The 14981-nt window shown below is 41.0% G+C and overlaps 1 protein-coding gene across 1 annotated transcript in view; it reads left to right on the top strand.

Moving 5' to 3' along the window:
• The window catches only part of LOC134746521 (uncharacterized), a 699755-nt gene that overhangs the window by 269787 nt on the left and 414987 nt on the right, over window positions 1-14981 (top strand). The gene's annotated exons all lie outside the window — the stretch shown is intronic.

The following is a 14981-nucleotide window of genomic DNA, read 5'->3' as shown; positions in this document are numbered from 1 at the left end:
TGTTTTGTATGAGTAATTTCTGTTTTAATCTGCGCGGTCCGTGCATGTACCTTTGTTAAGAGATGGACCTTTTGGGCTAGTATGCAAGTAGGTTTTTGGTGGATTGTTTGAATTCGTTCTACGTCCATACGGCCCGATTCGAGATTTAAGGTGTCTAATATTATCAAGTGACGTTACTTCAAACAAAAACGTCACTTTTGACTCTGGCATATCTAGTCCATATCGTATATAGACGTTATATTTGAGGTATCTTATATATAGTTCGTATCGGGCGAAGTACGCTCATGGGTGTTCTCAAACTATCTATGCCTGTGAAACTACTATAAATACTTTACCCATTTTATTTTATTTTATTTTTATTTTCTTTATTGGGGAAAAAAACAGATACAGGCCAATAAGATTTAGAAGCAAAGTTATAACAGTACATATAGCCATTATAGAAATTGAATTTCTGAAATAAATAATTATTTGAAACTCTAGGTCCATGGGGTCCCAGCGCGCATAAGTTGTTTGCAGAAATCGCGAAGCGTCTGGTTGACGTAACTGGTGACCGAAGAGCTGGCGGCTTTCTCGCACAACGTATCAGCATTGCGATACAGCGGGGAAATGCCGCCAGCATCCTTGGTACAATGCCTCAAGGGCCTATTTTAGATTTAAGCTAGTTATTAATTTCGTTTACGTAGTACCACTGTATATATCTTGTATGTAAATAAATTTGTAATTAGTATTAATATTTATTTAATTTAATTTAATAGCCTACATCCTAAGACAATTCCCACTAGGAGGTCCGACAGTAGTTTTAGGATAGCATTGTGATCGGAACTAAATACACAGACATACACTATATACTTACACTTAAAGTTAACAATAATGACATTTAACACTTCTAAAGTACATAAGCACATGCATAGGTTTATCATAACAAATGAATTCAATGTTTTTATGAATAATAATAACTACATCAATAAATTGCTCTGATATTTAAATTAAAGTAATATTTAAAACTTGACAATTTAAAAGTGCTTGTAGCTACTATTTGAATAAAGAATATATTGACTATTGACTATAAATAAATTATGGCTAATGAACACTACTACAAGATATACAAAAGAAACAATATATAGCAAGATATTGGTTGCGGTAACGTTGAAGGGGAGGTAAGTACAAGTAGGAGTGCATTTTTACGCGACGAACTGATTTATCTACCGTGAAACGAGACGCTATCGACCTCTCTGTTACGAGCTGGGGTGACCACCAAATAGGAAAACTAGTTTTATTTGCACTTGCAGTTTTATGTGCTTCGCTGCACTAGGAATATGACGTCTGATAAGTTGGGATGTTAAAACTTACTTCTGTATTTTGATAACTTGTGTTGTGTTATAATTGTGTTGTGTATTTTAGTATCAGGAGCAGCTGGTGCTGTTTATGTTACCCCTACCCTTTTATGAGTAAATTTTTGTTGTAACTTATGCCTTATAATTAAGTAAGACATATTCAAGTAATTAATAGGATATACAATTACAATAATTCTAATTATACAAATAAAGTACAATTAACTAAACAAAACTTTTTTTTATACTACGTCGGTGGCAAACAAGCATACGGCCCGCCTGATGTTAAGCAGTCTCCGTAGCCTATGTACGCCTGCAACTCCAGAGGAGTTACATGCGCGTTGCCGACCCTAACACTCCTCTCCCTCGAGCTCTGGCAACCATACTCACCGGCAGGAACACAACACTATTAGTAGGGTCTATTTTATTTATTTTTATTTTAAACTTTATTGCACAATATAACAAATAAAGTACAAATGGCGGACTTAATGCCTAAAGGCATTCTCTACCAGTCAACCACCAGGCTAAACAGAAACAGTGATAGGTGCAGGCATTGAACAAAAAAAAAGCAGAATAGGTAACTTAAAACAAAAAATATAGCGATAAATAATACACACTACCGAAAATAAACTTACATATACCTATACATACTATACATACTATAATTAAATAAACTTACATATATATTACTTCATTTTGTGTACCCAGTGCAAATAATACTATGCCTACGATGGACAACTAACCAGTGAGCTTGTCGAAAAAATGCTTGCGTAACATGCGCTTAAACGAGAGCTTGGTTGGAGCCTGTCTGATGTTGAGTGGGAGATCATTCCAAAGCCGGATCGCGTGAAGGGTGAAGGAGTTAGAGACAAAACCGGTGCGATGAGAAGGAACAGTAAGCTTGAGCCTACGGGACTCACGGAGGGTGCAACCTGATCGGGCGGTTATAAAATTAAATTTCGAACTAAGATAGCCGGGCGCTTTCCGATCAAATAAAATAGAGTATAGTGTGCACAGAATACGCAAGGACCTCCGTTCTCGAATAGGGAGCCCGTTAAGTCGGCGGCGATATGCAGATATGTGGTCATATTTACGGAGTCCGAAAATAAATCTGATGCTGTTATTAAGAAGCCGATCTAGTTTGCTCAGAGAGACTTCTGTGATATTCGTGTAACACACATCAGCATAGTCTACAATAGGTAATACAAGAGCTTGAACAAGGAGAACTTTAGTGCCAGTCGGAAGGAAATGTTTAAGCCGGTATAGGGCTCTTAGTGTGTTAGTGACCCGGCGACATACGTCAGATACCTGCGGTTCCCAAGTCAGGCCATTGTCAAGAATCAACCCAAGGTTTCTCACTTGCGATGCCAGCGGCACAGGTATATCTTCGTACACGATAGGAGACAAGTGAGTAAGGTCAGCTACGGAGAGTAAACGGGGGCTTCCCAGTACAATAGCCTGGCATTTGGACGGATTAACAGAAATGCCGAAGCAACGCGACCAAACAGAGATGCGATTCAAGTCCTCGTTAATCTTCGCTATGGCACAATCCAGATCACTAATGCTACTGTGGGTGTACAATTGCAGGTCATCGGCGTAAAGATGGAAAGAGCATGCTAAGTGAGAAGCAATTAAGTTAATAAAAACGGAAAAAAGAAGTGGAGAGAGTATGCCGCCCTGCGGAACACCGGAAGTGAGGTCACACCAGTCGGAAAAAGAGGAACTGTCCACACGAACCATCTGACGTCGATCTTGAAGATATGAGGCGAACCATTTAGCCGTTGATGACGTTATATTTAAGTGGTTCAATGCAGCTAACAAGAGTTCATGATTGACTGCATTGAATGCGTTTGAAAAGTCAATCAACACCAAAACCGTCAGCTGCGTTGATTCCATAGCTAGTCTCACATCCTCAACGATCTTAAGCAATGCCGTGGTAGTGCTGTGGCCTGGACGAAAACCTGATTGAAATGGAGTGAGAACAAGGTTGGAGTAGATATGAGCAGATAATTGTTTGTGTACAATAGCTTCCAAGACTTTTGACAAAAAAGGGAGAATAGAGATGGGACGGAAATCTTTTAGTGTACTGGGGTTAGAAACTTTTGGTAAAGGAATGACATGTGCTTTACGCCACAACGACGGAAAAATCCCAGTTGAAAGTGAGAAGTTTATAACATGGGTTATAATTGGGAGTATGCATTCCAAGATGCATATTAACATAAGTCTACTAACCTCGTCGTGGCCAACAGCATTAGACTTAATAGACCTAATAACCTTAGCAACCTCATCATCAGTGGGCAACGTAAATGAGAAAGTTGTACTAGAGGGGCAGGGCAGGGCGGAAATGAGAGAGAGACTATGAGATTTAGTGACAGTATCTAAAATGGTCGATTTAGAAAAGTGAGAGTTCAGGTCATTTAAAGAGAAAGTGGAGAAGGACATGCTCGGACTCTGTTTTTTACCAATACCGATTGAATTCAAAAATTTCCAAGTTTCCTTAGGCGATGATGGAACGATGTTATTGAAAATATGTTTGCGTTTAGCTGCTCTCACCATCTGATTACACCGATTCCTTGCAATCTTAAACAGGTGCCAATTTTCTTCAGAACGATCCCGCTTATATTTTCGGAATGCCCTATCCCGCTTAGTCATGGCCATGCGAACCCCATTCGTAATCCAAGGTGCGGGTGGGCGCTTCAGTCTTACTGAACGAACGGGCGCATGAGCATCGTATAATTTAAGGATACTATTATTTAAAGACAGTACCGCCTCGTCCACTGACTGTGCCGACAGCACCGCCGACCAATCTTCTCCACGCGCACTTTCCCGTAAAGCTTCCATGTCAAGCCTCGCAAAGCTGCGAAGTTTTAAAAAAGTGCAAGGTGGTTTCTGAGGCTTGATCTGGTAGCCCAAAAAGATTAGATCGTGACGTGAAAAACCCGGAGCCAGTAATTGACCGCATTGTTTGACATGTTCAACAGATGAGGTACAGATAAGATCCAGCCAGGAGTCTGACGCGTCAACATTGTGATGAGTTGGTTTGAGAGGAAGCACTTTTAGATCAGCCGCCTCCAAAACCAAGTTTAATCTACGTGTCCTACGGTTGTCCTTCAAAAGGTCGGTGTTAAAGTCGCCCATAATTATTTGATGTGTATACTCAGTGCTGAGTGAAGAGAAAACAGTATCTAGGGCATCAAAGTAATCAATGGTAGGGGGACAATAGACAACTCCGAGAGCTGCCTTAGTACCCCCGACATTTACTTCCAAGAACAGATGTTCTAAGGAACCTGAATAATGAGACGGGGATGACGAAATAATTTTACAGGGAATGTCACTGCGGAGGTAGATGGCAACACCACCGCCACCTTTGCCTGTACGGTCATTCCGCAGTAACACGTATCCGGGAAGGCCGTAAGAAGTGGAGGGAAGACTAGGTTTGAGCCAGGATTCTGAAATGAGGATGGCATGAACATTGCAAGAAGTGAAAGTGTCTAGTAGGTCGCTATAATGACTGGGTATACTCTGCGCATTTATGTGACAAATGTTAAGCAATTTATGTTGGCTAGGAAAAGTTCGTTTAATGCAGTCGCCTAATGTGTCCGGTTCCGATAAAGTACTATCGATAGAATGGAAAGATAAAGACATGTCGCAAGCTGAATGGTAAGATTCATCGTCATCGTCATCGTCGGTCATAATAATAATTTACACTAGTGGGTACATAAATAAAATAAATACACATAAATATAACGTACGAAGTGCAAAATAGCACTGATAAAAATTGCAAAGCAATTCCAAACCTAGTTGGTTCTGTTTACCCCGCCAGTCGACCTTTTACACACACATACTTAAAACGAAATAATTCAGTACAAATGCACATAGTTAACCGATATTTAAGAACAGAAAGTAACTAAAATATAAGGGATGTATAAAGCATGTACAGAAAGATTAATAGAAAACAAAAACTTAATATGAGCAGTTACAAAACGCAACCGTTGACATTGACACTTGACAGTTGTGAAACTTGTGAAAGATCTATCAAAACAAAACAATCGATCAAATTAAAATTAAAAATATAAATGTTAAAGACGGTAGATCGTTTAAATTATATAAAATCTATACGAAAGAAAAAAAAAAACAAGTGACGGTAATCTTAAGTAGTTCATATAAATTTCATGACTAAGTTTTCGTCACGTCCACTAGAGAATTAATGCAGTATCGGAAAAAAAAACCAGAACAAAATATAACCAAGAGCTACGTTGTACACATTTCACGTTACTTATCTTCTCCTCTTGCTTGAAACGGTGGTCGAATCTGAATCTGTTTCCTTTGCCTGCGACGCAGGCGCAGGTCCCTCGGACGGCGCCTCAGCATCGGCAGAACCCGCAGAGGCTGCGGCAGTTGATGCGTCCTTCGAAGCTTTGGACCGCGCAGGCCTTGGCAAGACTACGGGGTCGTGCTGGGACTTCAATACCTCAAGTTGATTCTCACTAGACAGCCGCAGCTTCTTTCCATCAGGCAATTTTATAAAGATGTTGCCATCTGTTGTCCACACCATGCGAGTGCCAAAATGCTTCCTTGCATCTATGAATAATGACTGACGCTGCTTAGTGAGGAACTCAGTGAGAACAATTGATGTGCCCTTCAGAGCTTTTTTGTTTGTCCAGACAGAGTTACGCAATCTGTGGTCATTAAATCGGACAAGAACTGGCCTTGAGTGGCTACTGCTTGCCGAGGCTAATTGTATACCAAGCCTATAACAGACCAAGATGGATTCTTGAGACACAGAGTGCAGGGAGAGGTTATTTTGGCATACATTGGTTACCCTGCTAACAATGTCCTCGCCGGCCACCTCCGGGATGCCATTAAAAAGTAAAAATTTCTTCCGATGCCGCATTTCAATAGAGTCCACTGTACTGCTGATTTCTTCAATTTGCTTCTTCAGAAGATGCAGCATGGATGACATCTGTGTCTTAAAAGTGCTCACTTCTTTGGACAGACTAGCGATAGTGGGATGTGTAAGCGGAGACGCTGTCTTCAGTGCTGCCTCCAGCTCCATAAACCGCTTTGAAAATGTAGACTCCAGCTCCTTCTGAGCCTCTCTGATGCCATTTAGCCCATCCATGATCAGCTGATTCTGGTGTTTGTTTGTAAAAAGTGACAAGTGACAGTGCAGTTCCAAGGTGCAAAGGTCGACAGGCAGGTCAGTGCTGATATTTTACCTTATTGTCATGGAAAATATTTCCCCATACAATATGCAATGTTAATCCTAATATTGTATATAATTTCAACAAAAAATAACTTTTTAACTATTTAAATAACATAAATTCTATTTTATAAACAGAAGTGTCATGTATTACTTTGTATGCCTACCCGCCGAAAAACCCCGTCTAGTGTTATTTGGCTGCGGTTTTCTGTAAGGTGGAGGTACCTCCCAAGTTGGGCTCTGTTCTAGATCTGGAATGACATCCGCTGTCCTGTGCCCTACCACACAAAGCAAGATGTCATTCACAGTGCCCATACCTCTCTTTTGGACGTAGTTTAAGGACATACCCGGGTCCAAAACTACTATAAAACTAAAAATCTAAATCTAAAATGGGCCCCTGTGGCATGGTGCCGAGGATGCTGGCAGCATATCCTCGCTGGATTGCTATGCTCAAGCGTTAGGCGAGGAAGCTGCCAGTAATTAATGTAATCATGTCAAAATATTAACTGGGGTAAACCAAAATGCACGGGATCTGTGCAAAATTTTATGCAAATTTATTAGACGGCTTTGTGTGACTAAAACCACATTATTGTTATTAATAAAACTCACTTGCATTTATTTGTGCATAGTGACTTTTTGACGTCATCCGAATTACGACTACAATCCTATTTACTTTTCATCACACTTTCTCAGTAAATGTGGAATTGCGCGCAGGCTTAGCGGGAACTATAGAAAAAGCGTTTTCCCTAGGGAGTTATTATTAACATTATTATAATTAACAGTTTTTTGTCTTTATACTTCATTTTTGTGTCGCAAGTGTGATGAAAAACATTGTGTGTAACTCGGGGCGTAATATAGCAAACTCGAGTCTATAAATCCGCTCCGGCAAGCCGTCGCGATTTAACTATACTCTCGTTTGCAATATTTAACTTACGCCCCATATTGCACAATGTACTATAGTTTAAAACCATAAATAGATGGCTTGGTCACCCTACCCCGCCTGCTCTGGTTAAAAGTTTCCACATCTCATTGGGAGGATTTATGGCTGACATCCTCCCGACTTTGATAGCATCGTTATCTTAGGCCTGGCTGCGGCTGGGTGACCCGAGCTTGAAGTAGATATTAGTTGACTGTTAATTGATCTATCGTGTACCTTATTGTCAAGAGATAAGGTCTGTCTCTAGTCAATTCAATGTGTTTCTATTTATAAATAAATAAACATTTTCTTGACACTCGTTGCCATAATTACGCCCACTCACTGCTAAAATCCTTGTTTTATGGAATTTAAATGAATCAACAGATATTTTTGAAGTAGTTAGTTATATAAATCCTTTTCACAATGGGCCGTCTAGAAGAACGATAATAAATTATGACGTGGTACAAGAGTTCTTCTAACAAACTGCTACTTTGTCGCCTGGCTGACGGGACAGTCTGTATTACAATCAATCAATCAATCAATCAATCAATCGATCGATCGATCGATCGATCGATCAATCAATCAATCAGTCAATCAATCAATCAATCAATCAATCAATCAATCAATCAATCAATCAATCAATCAATAGATCAATCGATCGATCAATAAATCAATCAATCAATCAATCAATAGATCAATCGATCGATCAATCGATCAATAAATCAATCAATCAATATTTTTTTGCAAGAGCATAGTTGTATTATATACAACAAACCACAAGAACAACAAATTTAAATAGTTGTTTTACCCACAAACATTTTGAACATGGTAGCTAAACATTTAGTGAGTTTACTTAAGTAACACTGTTTTTACATTTACATATTTAATGCATTCAAACTGTATGTGTAACATAATCATTTTAGTCAGTGTCACTCCACTGATACCTCAATTCGGCGCAGCATTTTTAGGGTTCCGTACCCAAAGGGTAAAAACGGGACCCTATTACTAAGACTCCGCTGTCCGTCTGTCCGTCTGTCTGTCTGTCACCAGGCTGAATCTCATGAACCGTGGATAGCTAGACAGTTGACATTTTCACAGATGATGTATTTCTGTTGCCGCTATAACAACAAATACTAAAAAGTACGGAACCCTCGGTGCGCGAATCCGACTCGCAGTTGGCCGGATTTTTTACCTTAATAAGCCAGCCGAGCTAATCTTATTGGACTATGTAGTAATTTAATAGACTAGGTACTATTAATTAATAATTACCATTAGAAGTATTAGAACAAATTAATGTACCTATACTTACAAAAAAATATTTTAATTTGCTTTTATTTCAAATAGAAACACTATACAAATTATAAACTTAAATAAATGTCACATACTAAGAAAAAAACCTAGAAAAAAAGAAAAAACTTGAAAAAGAAAAAGAAAAAAAGCCTTGGACACTGGAGGCCTTGGTAGCTTTTTCTTAGTATATGACATTTATTTCAGTTTACTATTAAATAGTTTGGTTTATTATTTTTAGAGCTAGACCAAGAGATGTCTGCAGAGATTTTGACAGCACACGCAGTGCCAGTGTTATTTATACGTCATAATTTCATAGAAGTTTGACGTTTAAAATAACACCTGCACCGCGTGTGCTGTCAAAATCTCTGCAGACTTATCTTGGTTTGACTCTATCAAGCAGGTACGTTGTCATAAAGATAATATTTAAATTACTTTGCAACAGACTTTTTAATAGCTCCTTTCCATTTTGCGTCTAAATAACCAAAAGTTACCAAATTAACTCCTCGCACTGTACTGGCTTACAACTATACTAAGCTCATGCCGCGTTTAGAACGACTTAGTAATTTAGCAACTTAACTTGAAATAAGTATTCGAAATTAAATTATTGTGAGATGTATTTCAAAATATTTCGATCAGTCCGGTTCCTTTTCACTCACTATTATTTTTAATCGCTTTAGGCGACGTGTTTCGCATTCGCAGGGAATCCTTCCTCAGGCACGACTGTCTGCGGCGGTTGTATTCCCACGAATCCAAAACATGTCCCCAAAAGCGATTAAAAATAATAGTGAGTGAAACCGTACTGATCTAAATGCATGCAATGCAATGCAATGCAATGTAAGATGCATGTAACTGCGTCGAAATATCGGGAGCTCATAAACAATATAAAAGGTAATCACGGTTTATATCCCGGTCAATAGAGGTCTAGTGAAACTAACCGTGAATCATTCAAAACTCTTATTGATTTACATATTTTGAAATTGAAGTGTTTCCATTACTAAGTGTTAAAATTGTTCTCTGACAACTGTGACGTAATCTGTCTGGCGATATCTGTATGGTTTTTCTCGTTTTACATTTAATTAGATGTATGACCATGCTATGATTTGACAAGTCAAATATGTAAGCGTTGTAACAGGCAAACGCTTAACAGACGACGAGGTGACAATCAATCAATCAATTTATTTTGCTATAATAAGGGTTGGTTTACAGCTGTTATTACAATAAGTATTTTTATGTACAGTCCTTAATTAGCCATAATTAATTGACGTTCGGATAACGCGTTATTATATTGCACGCGTAGGCCGTTGTACTCGTATGTATCATTAAAAAAATTACATTCCTTGCACGGCGCATTTACACGAGCGAGTTACTATCTAAAACTGACTGTCTACTAATCTTCACCCGCAGTAAGCTCAATATTGTAGTGTCCCTAGTATTCTTAGCACGCTCAAAGGCCGGCTAATTAAAATTTCACCAGAATAAGCTAGAATAAGCGAACAAAAGTTTAATCTAGGTAGCTGTTGGTGAGTTACGACTCCGGTGCGGATTGCTGGCACATAGATAATAACAGTAGGAATTGTTGTTTAAAAATGAACAATTGTTTTATTTCTATTACTTTCTACATTTTGATATCTTTTCATCATCATCATCATCATCATGTCAGCCGATAGACGTCCACTGCTGGACATAGGCCTCCCCCAAGGCTCGCCACTCCGACCGATCCTGTGCCGCTCGCAACCACCGAATTCCCGCGACCTTCACCAGGTCGTCGCTCCATCTCGTTGGAGGCCTACCGGCAGTTCGTCTTCCGGTACGCGGACGCCACTCCAGAACCTTCCGGCCCCACCGGCCATCAGTTCTGCGAGCAATGTGCCCCGCCCACTGCCACTTAAGGTTTGCAATTCTGCGAGCTATATCGGTGACCCTAGTTCTACTGCGGATATCATCATTTCTGACTCTATCACGCAGAGAAACCCCGAGCATAGCTCTCTCCATTGCCCTTTGCGTGACCTTGAGCCTTCTTATGAGGCCCATCGTTAGCGCCCACGTCTCAGATCCGTATGTCATCACTGGCAACACACACTGGTCAAAGACTTTTGACTTAAGACACTGCGGCAATTTGGACGAAAAGATACTGTGGAGCTTCCCGAACGCTGCCCAACCGAGTCGGATTCGACGAGTGACCTCTTTCTCGAAGTTGGACCTACCTAACTGGACTGTTTGTCCTAGGTATACATAATCGTCAACAACTTCGAGCGCAGAGCCTCCGATTAATACGGGAGTTGGCACAACATGGACGTTAGACATGATCTTCGTCTTGTCCATGTTCATTTTCAGACCAACTCGTTCAGATACTCTGCTGAGATCAGCGAGCATCGCACTGAGGTCCTCCATGGTCTCAGCCATGACTACGATATCATCGGCAAACCGAAGGTGAGTGATGTACTCGCCATTTACATTGATGCCTCGTCCTTTCCAGTCCAGAACCTTAAAGGCATCCTCCAATGCAGCGGTGAACAGCTTTGGGGAGATTACATCTCCTTGTCTGACTCCCCGCTGCAATGGAATAGGCTTCGAGCTCTGGCCCTGTAGTCGGACGGACATGGTGGCGTTTTCGTACAGACACTTCAGCACTTCGATATACCGGTAGTCAATTTGGCACCTTTGGAGAGACTGCAGCACAGCCCAAGTCTCGATCGAATCGAAGGCTTTCTCGTAGTCCACAAATGCAAGGCAAAGGGGGAGGTTATATTCCTCAGTCTTCTGTATAACCTGCCGCAACGCATGTATGTGGTCTACGGTACTATAGCCTTTACGGAAACCTGCTTGTTCGGGAGGCTGGAAGTCGTCAAACCTGCGTGCGAGACGGTTCGTGATGACTCTCGAAAACAGCTTGTAGACATGGCTCAGAAGTGAGATGGGTCTATAATTCTTCAGCAAGGTGTTATCACCTTTTTTGAAGAAGAGCACCACCACACTTCTGTTCCACGCTTGCGGCGTTTTTCCTTCGCGCATGACGGAACTAAACAGCGTCTGAAGGGCCTTAAGGACTGGTTTACCACCCGCCTTCAGGAGTTCGGCCGTAATTCCGTCATCACCTGGGGCTTTGCCATTCTTAAGTTGTTTGAGAGCCATACTAATCTCGTACAGGCTGACGTCCGGGATATCTTCGGTATAGTGTCGAGTTAGTCTAGCTCTAGGGTCTCTAGCTAGATCCACGACGGGTGCTCGGGTTGTTGTGTATAACTGTCCATAGAACTTCTCGACTTCTCCCAAGAGCTCAGGTTTGGATGAGATGATCCTGCCGTCGTCGGTCTTCAGTTTTGTCAGTTGGCTTTGGCCAATAGACAGATCTCTGGCAAACACCTTCGAGCCTCTGTTGCGCTTGATAGCCTCTTCAATACTGTTAGTATTGAATCGGCGTATATCTCGCTTCAGAGACTTCGAGATCCGTCTGTTGAGCTGCCTATAACGACAAACGTCACCTGACGACTGCAGAATCATCTCACGCCTCACCTCCATGAGCTTGAGAGTGGAGTCCGAGAGTTTCTTGGTTCTTGTACGACGAGTCTTGAAGAACTTGAACCCGACCGTATGAACAGCTTCCACAAACCCGTCGTTGTAATCGTCCAGGTCGCTAGCTAGGCATTCGAACCGGTTTTGAAGTTCGAGCTGAAAGCTCTCGGGGTTTTGGAGCTGGGCCGGTGCCGGGCGGAGCGTAGACTTTATCAGTCGAGATCTCTCAAGCCTAAATTGAATATTCAGTGTGCCTCTTACCATACGGTGATCGCTCCCGGTTTTGACCGAATTGATCACAGAAACATCACTGAATATTTGCTTCTTCGTCGACATGATAAAGTCGATCTCATTCCTTGTTGCACCGTCAGGGCTCACCCAGGTCCACTTCCTGTGCTCACGTTTCCTGAAGAAGGAGTTCATCATATAGAGTCCTTCCTTCTCCATGAAACCAGCCAGTAGGTGGCCCCGGTGATTCCTACGCCCCACTCCAAATTGCCCCACTCTCAGCTCTTCACCGTCTCGTTTGCCCAGCTTAGCGTTGAAGTCCCCCATAACAACTGTGAAGTGAGTTTTGGAGCTATGCATGGCTCTGGAGATATCCTCATACATAGCCTCCACCTCATCGTCGGAGTGTGTCGAGGTCGGTGCGTAGACTTGTATGACCTTCAACGAATAACGTTGGGTCATTCTGAGTACAAGGCACGCTACCCTGTTCGACACACTCTCGATCTTCACCACGTTGTTTACGAGGGACTTGTGGACGATAAACCCGACACCTCCCTGGGACCGTTGTTCGCCCTCCCGGAAATAAAGCAAGTTGCCGGAATTCAGAGTTATCATGTCCTCCCCCTCTCTACGGACTTCCGATAACCCTATGATTCCCCAACGTAACCTGCTTAATTCTTCCTCCAGTTCTAATAACTTTTCGTCGGACCGCAGCGTACGGCAGTTGTATGTTGCCAGGGCCAAGGGTCGTCGGTTATGGTAGCCGGGCCTCTGCCGGTGATTCACTGTAGCACCCCCTGCCCCGCCATTACCCTGGCCGCTACCGGAGCCAGGAATAGCGGGGCTGCCGGGGACTAGGGGTCTGGGTTTTATTTGTGTCTGCATTATTTTGTTTTTTGTTTTTATCCCTTGGGGGGGATTGCCGTAGTCGCCACGCTTGGCAGGCGGGTTGGCGACCGCAGTTTGATAGAGGTAGTTCTCGGAGGACGCTGCTGCCCATCCACCGGATTTCCTTCAGTCGCCTCTTACGACACCCACGGAAAGAGAGGGGGGGGATATCTTTTAATAGAAACTAATTCTTGTTCCGGGTATAAAATCGTAGTCGGATGAAATAAATGATATTATCTATTTCTATGAAAAGTATTTTAAGATTTTTTTTGAGACAGGGTTTATTTATTGTTCTTTACATGTGTTCAAACAATTTGATATTTTTTTTCTTTTTTACCCAGTTCAGTAAAACTACCGAGCCGAATAAGTACCTTTTGAGTGTATGGCCATAGGTTACATTGGTATAAAATAAAATATTATTCATTTCAGCAACTGACATGTTTAAAGTCGGTGAATAAGGTTTTCAAATCGGTTCCGAAAACACGGAGTTTTTTAACATACAAAAAAATACGGTCGACATGATAATTAACCCGCTTCCTTTTTTTAAGTCGGTTAAAAAATGTAGTCGACTCGACGTTTACAATATTGTACTCGTTTTTTAAAGCTCGAGCTTGAAGGAGCACATACTGTGCCAAGTCTGAGCACGTATTTATCGGTTCTTACACTAGTTGGCGTCGAGACCGCTGACAAGCAACGCCTGTTTCTAACGCGTTGTTTATTTTTGCGGTACTGTTTACAAAACTAACATACTGTACATACTGTATTTTTGCACTTTGTAGTTTTTCCTGTCACCCGTTGACCACTAACGCTGTAAAGGGTTCGAAACGTCGGGATGTATTATAAATTCAATAAACGCGATATAATCCGTTTTCATAGTTTTATTACATGAGTAACTATCGCGGTAACCGAAGACAATATGTGACATTTTCAACCAAAAGGTACCATTGTCGCTTGTCAATAAGGATGATTTCAAATTGAAGCTGTATGGAAATAGCGCCTCATTGACAACCGACAATAAGTACCCTTTTGATTGAAAATGGCACATATTATACTGTACAAGCCTTAAGTATACACTTCTAGAGGATATAAAAGATACCTGTTTGAGATGTAAAAATAATTTGTAATTTTCGGGGTGAAATTAAAAAAAAATATATAATAGATTTTTTTTTTCAAATAAAGGCGATATTTTTAATTTTCATAATTATAGGTTATTATTGTTATCAATTCTAATTGTTAAAAGTTCTTGAAATTGAAATATTTGATTATTGCAAAGGCGATTAGAACGAATTGTGAATGAGTTGAATTAAAAATATTTGTAGGTAAAAAAAGTATGAGACTAGAAATAAAAACGCTCTAACAGTTTCACGTCTTTGCACGACAGGCTTGTATAAGCTAATAGTAAACTTATTCGCTTGCACTATTATAAAAAAAACATAAGCATTCCAGTTATTCTACTATCGTTTACAAGCACTAACTTTAACTATCGTGCTAAAGCTTTAAACACGCAACTTCTATTGTACCTATCAACAGCAAACTTAAACCAATATTAAAACAGCGTCGCCGCATACACCCCGTAACTAGCTCAGATTGAGTACTTACGTAACCTAAGGAA

Source organism: Cydia strobilella, chromosome 13 (genome assembly GCF_947568885.1).
Source record: "Cydia strobilella chromosome 13, ilCydStro3.1, whole genome shotgun sequence".
NCBI classification, from domain to species: domain Eukaryota; kingdom Metazoa; phylum Arthropoda; class Insecta; order Lepidoptera; family Tortricidae; genus Cydia; species Cydia strobilella.
This window is presented reverse-complemented; position numbering and strand designations above follow the sequence as displayed.